Source organism: Juglans microcarpa x Juglans regia, chromosome 5S (genome assembly GCF_004785595.1).
Source record: "Juglans microcarpa x Juglans regia isolate MS1-56 chromosome 5S, Jm3101_v1.0, whole genome shotgun sequence".
Lineage (NCBI taxonomy): Eukaryota > Viridiplantae > Streptophyta > Magnoliopsida > Fagales > Juglandaceae > Juglans > Juglans microcarpa x Juglans regia.
Window position 1 is genome coordinate 29811887 of NC_054603.1, and position 14863 is coordinate 29826749.

General features: G+C 37.6%; 1 pseudogene; it reads right to left on the reverse strand.

The window, feature by feature from the left end:
* Positions 1-5356: 5356 nt before the first annotated feature.
* LOC121267338 lies at positions 5357-14734 on the reverse strand (annotated as a pseudogene).
* Positions 14735-14863: the final 129 nt, after the last annotated feature.

The window sequence follows — 14863 nt, forward strand, 5'->3', positions numbered from 1 at the left end:
ATTATACTCATGAAGGCATTATGCTATCTCAGCGCAAATACCTCAAAAATTTGCTTACCCGAAGTAAAATGATGCAAGTAAAACCTATGTCTTCACCCATGGCTGCATCTCTTAAATTGTCTAGACATGATACACCTGATTTTGAGAATGCCACCTTATATAGAAGTATTGTGGGTGGTTTACAATATCTATCCATCACAAGACCTGACATCTCTCTTGCAGTAAACAAAGTCTGTCAGTTCTTGCATACACCTAAACTTTCCCACTAGAGTGTAGTCAAACGGATTTTAAGATATTTAAAATCCACAATCAATCATGGTTTATTTTTTGTATCAAGATCTAGTCTCACACTCCAAGCTTACTCTGATGCCAATTGGGGTGGATGTCCCGATGATCGTAGATCAACTGGGGGTTATTGCATATTCTTAGAAAAACACTTGATATCATGGAGCTCTAAGAAACAATCTACTGTGGCTAGATCTTCCACCGAGACAGAGTATAAATCAGTTGCATCATCTGCTGTTGAACTTATTTGGTTACAAACTGTTATATGTGAACTTGGCATCCATTTATCTCAAGCTCCAATCCTATGGTGTGATAACCTTGGTGTCACCTACTTCTCAGTAAATCCAGTGTATCATTCAAGGACAAAACATATGGATATTGACTATCACTTTGTAAGAGATAGAGTGGCTGCCAACACCTTAAAAGTCTCCTACATCAGTTCACAAGATCAAGTTGTTGATGTGCTTACAAAGCCGCTTGTAGCTGATAAGTTTCTTCGTTTCAAGTCGAGCCTCAATGTTGTAGACACATCCTTGAACTTGAAGGGGCATATTAGAATAAATATCATTGATGTACCATGAGCTGAGCAATACCTCAAACAGTTGATAGTCCTTTTCTGCATTTCCCTGTAAATACCGTAGGGACTTTAGGTTGTTGTTGTCTACGATTACATGTAACAAATTATATTCCTTTATTATCTTTTATTCCCTTTTCACAATGTATAAATACACACACAATAGTACACATCAATACAAGATGACAATCACATTCTATGAAATGCTTTCTCTCATCTCTATACTCTAACAGAGATAACAAAGGAAGATTGGTTGCTCTGTCGTTACTCAACCTTTAGGTAAATTTGTGGCGATTTAGGTTAGATTCGGGGCTCGTTTAAATTCAAAAATCACCTCACCTCAACTCATCTCATCTTATCATTATAATTTTCTCAAATTTTCATACAAAATATAATAAACAATTCAACTTTTTCAAATCTCAAAACAACTTTCCCAAATTCTCATCAAAATATAATAAACAATTCAACTTTTATTCTGTTATTCACAAACCATCTCAATTCATCTCTGCATCCAAACCACTCCGTTGAAATGAGATGAGTTGAGATGAAAGTTGAATAAAATATTGTTAGAATATTATTTTTTAATATTATGTTTTGAGATTTGAAAAAATTGAATTATTTATTATATTTTTTGTATAAGAATTTGTGAAAGTTATAATGATAAGATGAGATAAGATGGATTAAAATCACCTCTCAACCCAAACCGAGCCTTAATTAGTCCATATATGTGGCATGAATCTCAGAATCAATCAATATCAGAAAGGCAAACTTCTGGGATCTCTCCTCGTGAATTCATCCCCAAGACATACGGTGCTGTGGATAAATGTGAGAACCAACGCGCATTTGGCAAAGTCAAAATAAATAGTTGGAATTTTGTCCTGTCTGGGGGACGAGAGGATCAAAGTCACCCACCCAATATGGTTATGATGAGTTACGATTCAAAAAGATCATTTTCACATTGATGCATGCATTAGAAAATGGCAGAAAGTGGCCTTTTTTTCTTGCTGTGATCGAGAAAAACTTGACTTCATGCAGAAAAAGAGGAATAGACCATCAATACAGCTAGCCTGTGCCACCGTCCCAAAATCAGCTATATATATTCTCCTACTTAATGAGGAACCCCCCAACACACCTCGTTAATTCAGCACAAGGTAGGTAGCAATGATCAAGGCTCACTCGTATATGCTTGTTGCAGTGTTTCTCCTCGAAATTGTTCTACTTCCTTTTGCTCCAGCTTGCCATGGCAGGGAGATTTTCGTGCATTTTGTTGAATCAAAGCAAGCAAGAATGGATTTGCATGTTGTGTCACACGAGTCACGACAAAATGGTTGGGTTAAACCTAAACTGCCTAGACCTGGCAAGAATTTTTAGGGTCATTAATCATCCATATATTTATATACACACATATATATATATATGCATGTATGTATGTTCATATGAACCTCTTCAAGGTAGGACTCTTTGGACTTATCCTTGTAGAGTAAACTCAAGTCTTGTGCACCTCATCTTCAGAAGTTTTCTTACACGGAACTAGTTAAATCGTTGATTTTTCATCGAAAGGTGTGATCCTAAATGATTGTTTGCACCCATGAGATATTGAATTTTGGACCTAGAAGAGAGTGATACATCAAGACTAAAACCTTCACCACTTGGGCCAACCCCTTGAAGTTATCATCCATATATATAAGAACTCTCCCACAAAAGCGCTTGTGCAAGAGAGGGTGCCTCTCTCAATATAAAGCCACTAGCAGGATCACTACTAGCCGATGTGGGACTAGCCCGTCACGCACCACCTGACACCCTTGCCAGGAGCGGCCCTGCATGCCACACGGGCATCGGTTCTGGCTCTGATACCAATTAAGGTAGAACTCTCCCACAAAAGCGCTTGTGCAAGAGAGGGTGCCTCTCTCAATATAAAGCCACTAGCAGGATCACTACTAGCCGATGTGGGACTAGCCCGTCACGCACCACCCGACCCTCCCCTCGGGGGTCCTAGCAGCGGCCCACTCGCCTTCCTTCTAGAACCCTTGCCAGGAGCGGCCCTGCATGCCACACGGGCATCGGTTCTGGCTCTGATACCAATTAAGGTAGAACTCTCCCACAAAAGCGCTTGTGCAAGAGAGGGTGCCTCTCTCAATATAAAGCCACTAGCAGGATCACTACTAGCCGATGTGGGACTAGCCCGTCACGCACCACCCGACCCTCCCCTCGGGGTCCTAGCAGCGGCCCACTCGCCTTCCTTCTAGAACCCTTGCCAGGAGCGGCCCTGCATGCCACACGGGCATCGGTTCTGGCTCTGATACCAATTAAGGTAGAACTCTCCCACAAAAGCGCTTGTGCAAGAGAGGGTGCCTCTCTCAATATATATATATATATATATATATATATATATATATATATATATTGCTGTCAAATAAGTTGAATTATGGGAAATTTAATTGTTCGTCTTGATCCATACAAATAAATTCTAATGATGTTTGTTTTTCCTGTTTTATTTTCTTAATGTTTTTTTGGGTATGTACTGTCGAAAGATGCTGCTTGAAGAGAGAGAGAGAGAGAGAGGGGATGCTGATTTTCCTCTCTATTAAGTTCTTTTTCTCTTTTGAACTCATTGAATGGATCAAACTACTCATAGTTCTATTATTTGTTGTAAGGGCGAGTCATTCTACTTGCAAACCAGCATGGGAGATAATATCATTAACGGAGTAAGATTTAATTTATAAGATTTAAATTTTTAAAATTTTCTTGCAAATTAAATCATGACATGTGCGTAAAAAATGTATCATTCACATTGACTTTCAAATATGATTTTTCATTCTTGTGCAAGTGTAATATACACGAAAATAGTTAGTATGAACGTCCGTCATTGGCCTTACAACCCGATGGCAGTTGCCCTCCTCCTCTCTCTTATATTTTGAGACTAAATTCATTTTTCTAAATTTTCACATATTTTGAGACATTCCTTGAACAGCTGGAGGCCTAAAGCCCATAAAACAAAAGAAAAGCTGGAGGTATTTAGAGGAATTCACTCCTCGAAGAAAGAAAAGTAAACACATGATAGCATTAATGAGATATTAGAGGGAAAAAGAAATGAGGGAACAAATTGGAAGATATTAGAGAGGAGAGAATACAAATAATTAATAAAAAGATGTAGCATGATCAAGTACTTTGGGCATTTTTCCAGTGGAGAAAGAGCATCATGACTAGCTTGAACAAGAAACAACTCTGAAGTCTGAACTACTGATGTTGCCCAAATTACCCTAACTTTACTCTAAAAGGTACCTCCATAACTGAATGAGAATGCAGATAGATGAGGTTTACCTTATATTTGAGCACGATAGAATTTTTATTTGGGTTTGTATAAAATAATTTTCGGTTTTTATTGGTTTGATGCTTGGGTTTGGTGCTTTTGTCTATATGTAGCCCTCAAGTGTTTGGTTTGTTACCATGGTTTTCCTCCGCCACAAGTAAGAGACTTTTTAATAAAATTGTAATACTGTCCTCTTCTCTACAAAAAAAAAAAAAAAAACTGAATGAGAATGCAGATATTACAGAGCACCTTTTGTGCAAGGCTAATCACTAATCCATAGAGCCCTGCATAAATTGTTTCATAATGGTTAGGACTATGCACAAATGTTGCATAAAATGTTTCTCAAAGATAAGACTGCATAATGTAACGTTCTTGCAAATTCAAGAACACTACCACACTTCCTTTCCCCTCTAGCAATACAATTTCACTCAGTCACACAACTAAAGAAGAAGATAGAATGACACACAAAATGATCATCAAATGCCAGATTCCATAGTGAATCTTGACAAGGAATTTTCGAGGAATTCCCAACCTTCCTAATTCAAAACTGTATTAATCCAAGATGATTTACATGTGAGTCTCATATGCTTTTATAGATGCAGAATGAAAAGAAGACTAAAATGCAAACTTTACATCATAAAACGCAATGCAATTCTTAACAGCTCAAAACTCACCGTTTCATTAAACGACTTCTAACACTACAAAACATAAAACGCACCGTATTACTAACTCTATTTATCAAAACTCCCCGTATCGATAACTACCCCCGATTCCTTCTGTTATTTCAGTTTCCTTCTTGCTGTTAATGCAGTTACTTCTTCCTTCAACTTCCTTCTTTACTCTTCTTGCTTCGCTTACAACCTTGCCCCCAACACCCGTGACACATAACTTGTGAGAGTTAAATAGGTCTAGCAGGAAATGAATATGCAGTAAGATGATATTTTCCTCCTCTGAAGAAAGTTTTACTCTGTAAATTTAACTATACTCGCAAAAAGAAATAGCAACTGTATGGAAAACCATAATTACTTCAAAATTATGGAAACAACACAATTTGCCATGACCCTTCCAAATAAAGTTACCAAGAAAATGGGAAAAAAGGATGAAAAAATAATCGCTACATAAACCCGAGCATAACGGCGAAAACGCTATTGCTTTACAAAATGAAAAATACCCCAATGGCAAAGTATTCCTAATATATATAGTGCACAGTTCAATAATCTCATGCCATGGATTTTAATTGCACCGTCTACCCCTACATGGATTATTGCACTCAACACCTGAATATTAGTCTGAAAGTGTATTTCTTCTTATTGAATTTCTGCTTTCCTATTCTGATTTTCATTTTCTGCAAGGCCGGTTTCAGAACTGGCTGTGGCTGGGAAAGAATCAACCAAGCTAGCAGCTATTGCTGCTTTCAAGTCCTCATCTTCAATTTCTAAAATCATTTCTGCCTCCCTAGATGGAAGAGCCTGATCTGAATGTTCTTGACTCAGAGTGATCCTCTCAGGAGCCAGTGTTGGGTTGCAGGATTTGATTATCCTCTCAGCATCTTCATGTGACAGCCACTACCCATATCCATTTGAAGACTCTGAGGATGAGATGGGAAATTCTTTAGGGAAGTTTCCTCTCACCAGAAAAATGCTCCAGCCGCAGCCCTTTAGCGAGTCCAGATAGGCTGAAAGGTAAAATTTGGAAAGGTGCTACGGTGCTGCATAGAGACTGTCAAAGTTATACCATTCTCCATTCACTTTCCTGATACAGAACCAGTGATCCTGCAAGTGATAGATAAATGCACTTTCCAACTCAGGGTCAACCTGGGCATGCTCGGCAACTGGAGAATCAAGGGGTATGACTTGCAAATCCCACACCTCTAAAGCATTTTGTAACACCTGCAAGAATGACTTTCTAATCAGTCAAGTCAATAACTATTGGTTATCAGCCAAAAATAAGCTTAATAATATAGATCTCGGCCTAAGACTAACTAATTCGATCAAGAATTATTTCCAGCCCAACTGTAAGAGAGGACACCAATCTTTTTGTTATCACTTCAGATGGACACCTGGAGGCCTTTCTGAGGATTCCTAAATTAGACCAACTAATTTCTTGTACATTTTCCCTAGATTTCTAGTCCTTTCTTTTTCCCCAAAATGAAATGTATTTTCAGCAGTCCGTTTTCTTATTGATTTTCATATAAATAAAAAGAAACTATCTCTGTCAGATATATTCCAATGCTTTCCAAAGATTTAAAAATAAGACCAAAAATAAAAATAAAATAAACCTGCATGACAATGTTACACTCGTTTAAGTGGTCTAGAGACTATAGGTAGAGATAACTAAAATTTGAATTTAGTAAAATATTTTTTAACATTAAAAACCCGATAATGCTAGTTGGTGTAGCTCCAATCACCATCGCTTTCGCCCAAAAACTGAAAAATGCTGAAATAGGCTTAATTTGAATGGCTAATATTGAACACACATTTTGTACAGAGTCAAAACACAGATGGTCTCAATCTAGCTTTTGCTCAACTCATACCCCAAACCCAACCCTAGAACAATGGAACCTTTTGTAATTGCAAGTCCATTACCAAAGCACAGTTTTTCACCCTCTGGCATATGACATCAAAACCGAATATGTACAGCAAAGATTTAGTTCTACAGACAGAATATCGAAAGAAGTAAATGAGTAATTAGGTTTGTCTAGAACCTCCAAATGCATCCAAGAAATGAGCTAAGTCAGGGCAAGGGACCTACGGCTTAGTGTCTTACGACCCAACCATCTTCCCTCTCTTTTTTTCATGACTCAACCGTCCTCTGTTGTCATCATAATATGAATTCGTGAAGTACCTTATGGCAACCATTTTTCAAAAAAATATCATATTGGTAAACACCCCCCCCCCCCCCCCGGGCTTTTTCTCTTCCCCCTGAAAAAAGGGAAAAAACCCATTTGGTGACCGATTCTCCTTAGAGTTACTCCTTTGTTCTCTCTTCATGAAAAACTTAGAAAAGTTAATAATTTTACTTCCCTTCCCTATAACCACTTCATCAAGCTAGGTCTAAACCACTGAAAAAAACAAGCTAGGTCTAAAGCATATAGTATACACATGGTTTTTCTTAAAGAATATAGTTTAAATGATTAACTTCACATTTTCCTATAAGCTATTTAAGAAGTATACTTTACTTACCAAAAAAAAGGTATTTAAGAACTATACTTCTACCACTGAAACCAATAAAGGTGACACATCAGAATTTCAAACCCCATTTTAACACTTTTTAGCTTCATCCTGCTAATAAATATTAGCGGTTCATTTAGTGTCTCAAGGGATGATGATAATTCCTTATAATCCAGTTTTCGTTATCATCTATCTGGAATTACTTTAAACTAGTTTCAACAACATCCGCTCTTGTCTGTAGTTGTCACACCCTAAATTCATTTTTTTTTTTTTTTTTGGCACGGGTGTTCGGAAAAAATTTCCTAACTAATCCAGGAGTGCATAGGCCCTCGGCAAGGAGTTTCCAGCAACTGTACCTTGGGTAATTCAAGGAAAAATCCTCCAGTCCAATGGCCCCTAGAGATTGTTTGCACCTAAGGGGATTTGAACGTTAGACCTAAGGGAACATACGCCCAAGCCCAAGGCCTTTACCACTTGAGCCAACCCCTAGGGGTTGTCACACACTAAATTCTAGAGTTTCTATTTTAGAAAACTAGGGTTTCCTTTTAAATCTAAATCTAGGTATTTTTTATATGGATCCCAAAAGATTCATTGTAACTTGTTTGTTAATTTTCATACAAATCTTTTGTGTTGGAAAAATAAAGGATGTTGGTTTAAAAGGGATTAAAGACTACCTAAAGGAAGTATAAAGAAAACAGAAATTCTTTGATAGATAATACCAGTCTACTTAGGGAAGAATTGAGCCTCTCCTATGGCTCTTAGCTGTTAGGAGTCCTAGAGTCCTATTTCTTAAGCAGTTAGGAAGCTAGGTATCACAACATACCAATTTTCAAGCACCCTTTTTGTCCAGACTTGAAAAAAAAAAGGACCGTAGGACCTGAAAAAATTCGAACTGCCAAAATAGTCCTCAAAGCTTTGGCAACAAAACCTACGCTAGTTTCTTCAAGAAAATCAAACCTTAGCCTCTCCAGAAACCTTACACTCTCTCTACCAGATCTGCCACCCTACAGCATCCTATTTCTCCAAGCTTTTACCCGAAAATGAAGCCAAAGATTTACTTAAAGTGCTGCCAAGCCTGATGTCCCTCTCAAGCATCAAAACCCTAAGCCAAAACACAAGTGACGTCAATTCCAGATCTGTCATGCCTCTAAGGTAAGAGATTCCATGGTTTTTCCATAACTTGTACTCTCCAAATCTCTTGAAAACAAATCTCTAAGGCCACTTTTATATTCTGTCCAGATTTCCTTCAAGCCCTAACTCTAAGGAGGAATTCTTGTTCTTCTACTTGCTGCCCCACTTGAACGGTAAGTTGTTTTCAAGATCTACTTGAAGAAATTACTCAACAATAAAAAATCCAAAGTTCTAGTTTGACTTGAATTATTTTTCAATTCTCTAGACACACCAAACAGCCGACATCAAACCCTAGAAGAGATCCCTAAAGGCTGCAAGTTGCTTTGCATATTCTAAACCAAGCAAAGGTCCAAGAACTTGATCCATACACTGAAGTGAAAAATGAACTTGATACATTGACCACCCTTGAATTTGGGCCAGAAATGTACAGAGGTTGAATTGGTTTCCATTTCATTTGAAAATAAACCACGTTTTTCAACAGGAATTCAAGAAAAAAATGACCACAGCACTCCTAGTGCTATCTTTTAATTACCCTTTACAGATTCAAGAAGCTTCAAATGATCCTCTAAATGCCAAAAGTTTGGGCTTTTAAATATGCATACCAATAAGATCAATCTGTAGCGAAAAGATTAGGAAATGGGAAAACCGTACTAAAAGTCTTTTCAAAGGGATAGCGTTAAATTGATACCGTGAATAGACTCTCAAGAAAAAGATCCAAAGTTTTTAGCATCAAATTTATTCATTTACTACAGCATAATAAAATGCTAAAAGGTGGGACCGTATTCACCACACCCACTAAAGTGGAACTGGCATTGGTTAATCATCCTCGAGGACCATAACTGAAATATCCACTAAATGTTAACATGATGCATGTACGCTAATTTTTAGCTAAGATTAGTTTTTCTCTAGACCGATGCATAAAGCTTAAATTTGTAGAATCTAAGGAACACCGAACGTCTAAATTTATCTCCTCCACTGTCCACTCTAGATCAAAGAATTCTGTAACATAGAGTTAATAAATCGCAAGCAGATCCTTATCATAAAATGCTAATTTTCTTTCTTTTTTTTATTAAAGTAGAAAAGAAAACTTACTTCCTTTTCTTCTTCCCAAAACTTTTCGCAGCAAAACATGCAGATTTCAGTACTTTTTCCATAAACAGAATAAACTTAAACGTACATCCTGCAACACGTACACTAAACCAATGTTTTGAATACTATACCGGACATCGTCCTAATCAAAATATTGGAATGAAATATTTCGATACTGGTACCGTTTTAAGATAGCGTTTCAGGATAACGTTTCGGAATAGTTGATATATGAATAAATTACATATATAAATATATATATATAAATTATATTCTAGAATAATAATCTATATATAAATAAATTATATATAAATACATATATATATATAAATTATAAATATTCTAATCTGAATTGAGGATTAAAAAATAAGCTTGTAGTTTGAAAAAAAAAAAAAATCAAAATATCGATCGGTACTGGCTGAAATTCAAGCCGGTACGACTAGTACGACCGGTATTTTAACTGATACGAAACAGGTATAGTATCTGTACTGGCCGGACGGCCGAAACGAAAAATTTCAGCCGTACCGGCCAGTACCATACAAAATTTAAAACACTAAACCCAATGCACCTACTCGAACTAGCCTTGTGTCGTTCTTCTAAAACCAAGAAAAGCACAAATATCCGCACTTCGATTTTTTCACAATATAGTCTTCGTCGGTTTCACAGGAAGCAAAAAAGGGATAAGGAAAGAAAAAGTCATTTTCGTCAAGAGAAACAAAGAAGTGGAACCTGGATACTGAAATCACCGTCCAAGGAGACATTGTGAGACTCGGCGGAGAGGAAATCTCCGGAGGCGGAACCTCCTCCAAGCATCATCTGGCGCTCCTTGCGATCAAGATCGGAGGCCAGTGCGGCCAAATCGAATTCCGAGAAGAAAGGTCCCTGCAGCACCGCGTTCACGCAATGCACCGCGCACAGCTTCGCCTCCTGTACCTCATGGTACAACATCCCTCCATTGCTCGCTCCCTCCATACATATATATATGTATGTATATCAATCTCTAACTCAGAGACAAAAGCAGGAAAAATACAAGAAGAAACGGAAACTCTAAAATTAAAAGCAAAATCTGAGCATCTCTCCGTTCCCCGTGTCTTTGTGTTGGGATGTCAGAGAAGCCGACGAGGGGCAAAGAGCAGGATGGTGATATACCGGTTATAGTTTACTCAGTTCGCGGCTCGGACGTTATGACTCATCACTTGCAAACAAACATCTGCCAGGTATCAAAAGGAAAATAGCTACAAACGACATGCCGTTTTCTTACAGAATTGTAGCCATTGAACGACATTTAAACATGAGTTCTGTTATTTACAAACTGGCATGCTTACGCTATTATCAAGATTCAAAAGCACATGTATAACCCTTTTTACAATTTTTTTATATAATCATATTTTAACTTAAAGATATTTATATAAAGTGATATTATTCTCATAAGTTACTTACAAAATGTCTTTAATTTAAAATATGATTGTATAAAAGGTTATAAAAAGGATTATCTCTATCATTTTCTTGGAAAAATTATACTCAGCAGTCCTACACTACACATATATTAAGAAAAAATAAATAAAAGATAAAAAATAAAAATTTACATCAATAAATATGTGATATAAGACTATTAAGTAGAAGAATTATTATCAATGACTCATGAGTGACAATTTAGCTACAAACTAGTTTTATTTTTTTATAAGTAAAAAATAATAATTTTATAAAAACCAAATTATTAATTAATGAGACTTGATGTGATATATTAAATTATAAAATTACTTTTATTATAAAATATATCAAACAGATTACATAAAATCACGTCAATTTATAAATTTATTCTTATAAAATTTATTTGTAGTTGTAATACATCTTATTACCAATTACTATAGTCTTATTATAATTATGAAAATATTAAACTTTATATTTTTAAACTAGCTGATATGATAGGGGTTTCCGCCACACTATTTTATTTAGATTAACAACAACTAAACTTCTAAATAGATTTTCTAAAAAACTAAAAAAAGGGAGTACTGTAGAGGCCGAGTGGAAGCTAGCAAACCCATGTTTGAGCTGCTCAAGAATACAATTTTTATAATATATTTTATGAAAATAAATTATATTAACTTCCAAGTATGAAACTTAAAATCATATTAATTTTTGTGAACAATGTGACCAACAGTGAAAGAATAAAATAAAGTTGTGCATCAACCCAAAAATAAATAATATATATATATATAAGAGCAATGAGTTGTACAAGTATTGCACGCTTTTTTTTTTAAAAAAAATTCTTATTAAAAATTTATTTTTTCTATGTGAATATCATATTTAATCATTTATTTTAAAAGAAAAACGCTACTCACAATCGCCTTACGTAAATGGCTCGCAAATGGCTGCTGATGTGGAAAATTAAAACCGATGTCGTTTAAATAAATAAATCTAATAAGGCTACTATAATAATGTCACTACATTCCCTCTAAAATGTAAGTAAAACCCACAACGGTTCCAAAAAAGCAAAGCTGCTGCTGCGAATACTCTGACGCCCAGAGTGTAACACCCCGTATTTTAGTATATTTTTATTGAAGTATTATTTTTATTTTATTCAAAAATTATTCTCTTGTTTTAAAATTATTGGATTTTAATTGGATTATTTTTAGGATTTTTTTTAATTGGTGAAAATTAATTTTTATGTGCTTTCTTAATATTTATTTATTGTTGTGTATTTAAATTGTTTTTCATATTTAATTAATTACTGTGGGATTTAATTATTTCAATTTGACTTTACCATTACGTTTAAATTATTTTATTTAACTTGAGGTTTTGAAATCATTTCCGTTGGATCATTTTTGTGACCCAAGTTATGAGGATTGGACCTCATTTCTTTTCCCTCCATTTTTCTTTCCTCTCCTTTTCTTTTCTTTCTTTTCTTTTTCTTCCTTATTTCCCCTTCTCTCCCGCGCGAAGTCCAGCCCGCTCTCCCTCTCTCCCGTGCGTCCGTCTCCCATACCCAACCCGTCGTCGTCCCGCCGCCGTGACCATCACCGCCCACCCCATTTAGTTCCCCAGCCGCCGGCGACCTTACCCCACCAACCTCACCTCCATTCGCGCCGCCGTTAACCACCAGTAGCCCTTCAAAGCCGCGGCGTCACTTTCGTTCCAGCGCCGCCGTCGCACCACCATTGGCCACCATCTTCACACCACTTCATCCTCGACCTCTTAGCAACCCATTGGACCCAACCCCACCTCTGATCCGCCATCGGTGAAGTTCCACCATCCACTTTTCCGATTTGGGTATTTTGGTCTTCTACCGCCCATTGCGCCGCCACCCACGGCCAACCTTCACCACCACTAGCTTCACCGACCTCCCTAGGCCCTACCCTATCATTTTTGGGTCTTCGTTTGTCTCCGTTGAAAAGTGGGTATCTGTGACCCACGGCCAGTGTATTTTACACTGTTCTGTAGCTGTTTTTCCACTTCTTGTAGCTTCGTGATCCTTCGAAAATTGCTTTATAGCGCTGTAAGTATTTCTTCAAAGAATTCTTGTGAATTTAATATATTTTTACACTAACACATTTCACTATATTTGAACTGTTGATTGGTTTTGCCGGACTGAGTCCGAGGAGTACGGGGGTCGGATGGATTGGTGATTGGAGTTGTTTGGTTGGATTTGATTGGATTGGTAATTGTTGGTTTGAATATTGTGTTGGTTCATGTACATTGCATTTAGCACGCATGATCATGTTTGTAAAGGAAAACTGGATTTTCGTGTATTGCATTCATGTTCATGTGTTTATGAAAACTGGGTTTTCATGTGAGTATGGAATTTGGGTGCGTGTGTATCACGACCCCAAGCAGAGATGAGGCATTATCTCGGTGGAGCTCCTCTGGTTACTCGGGAGCAGAATATACTGAGTAACGTCTCTTAGATTGTCGCCGGGCGACAATGGGATCGGACGAGAGATTCGTGCCGACTCCGTGGTCCTTCTGCTAGCGGGGACTAGAGGATGTTTGGCCACGTACGCGCTGGGCGCGGAACTGGGCATCGCTCGTTGCGTAGTGTGGGTGCTTGGCCATGTACGCGCCGGGCGCGGAACTAAGCACCGCTACGAAGCCAGGACGTGCGGATGGTCCATAGGGGAGGCCATGGTTCATAGGATAATAACGGATTAATTGGCTATTTTCTGGGAAAATAGTGTGTTGGATTTTGTGTAAATCATTTTCTGGGAACATGTTTTATGGATTATTTTTGGGCCAAATGGGATTTGGCGTGTGTTAGAGAAATTATCATTTTCGGGGAAAATGATGTTTTGAGGAAAATGCATATTTCATCATATGCATGCATGTTGGTTGCATTAAATGCATTTTATTTCCTGAGAATTATTTGGGTTATACTTACCTGCGATACCATTTTGTGGTAACGCAGATTTTGATACAGATGAGGAGGAGGAGGGCGAGCCTGAGGAGACGGCTCCGCCCGAGGAGTGATCTGGGATCACTCGTTTGTTTATTTGAAAACTATTGTAATATATTTTTATGGATGACTGTATAACTGCTATTTAAATTTTTACTGATGTTTGATTGTAAATAAATTCTGGTACTTAGTTGACTATCCGCTGCGTTATTTTATTTGTACATTGTTGCATGTAGACACACTGGCACTTCGTTGGGATGTGTGACCGTGTTGTCAGCATCCTGGTGTCTCGATCCCTGTGTATTTATATAAGGGGGATTGAGGGCGCCACACAGAGATCCAGTGAACTCGACTCTGCTCAAAACCGCACTGTTCTCCGCTGACTCGCTAAAGGAGCTTCCAAAGGTGTAGTAGCAATTGATGCAAGAGGGCTTGCCGAAGCCTCAGGAGAAACAGGGGAAGGCGATGGCGGAAAAGTCACCATTATTAGGGGGAGCACTCATCGGCAAAGTCTTCATAGGAGACGGCGCAGATGTGGGAGTCGTAGCTGCCAGAGACTACACAGGAGCAGGGATTTTTGTTGGTGGACTCGCTAGTGGAGATTTTGAGGGAGACGGCGCCGGATGCTGTGCCATGGTGGAGGCCACAAAAAATGCTACCAACATTGCCATTAATGAAGGAAAGCTTAAGCAAGCCATTATAAAAATTTGAGAGTGAGATGACTGACTATAAGAGTGTGAGTGAGAAGAGAACGAGTGCATATATATATATATATATATATATATATAACGCTACTTATAGTCGCCTTACATAAACAGGAAATGAAATGAGTTTAGTCTCTATTTTTGGATGGACGGTGAAATCTCGCGCAACTAAAAATGTTTTGGTCTTAGAAGCAGAAACAAAATGGGTTTGGT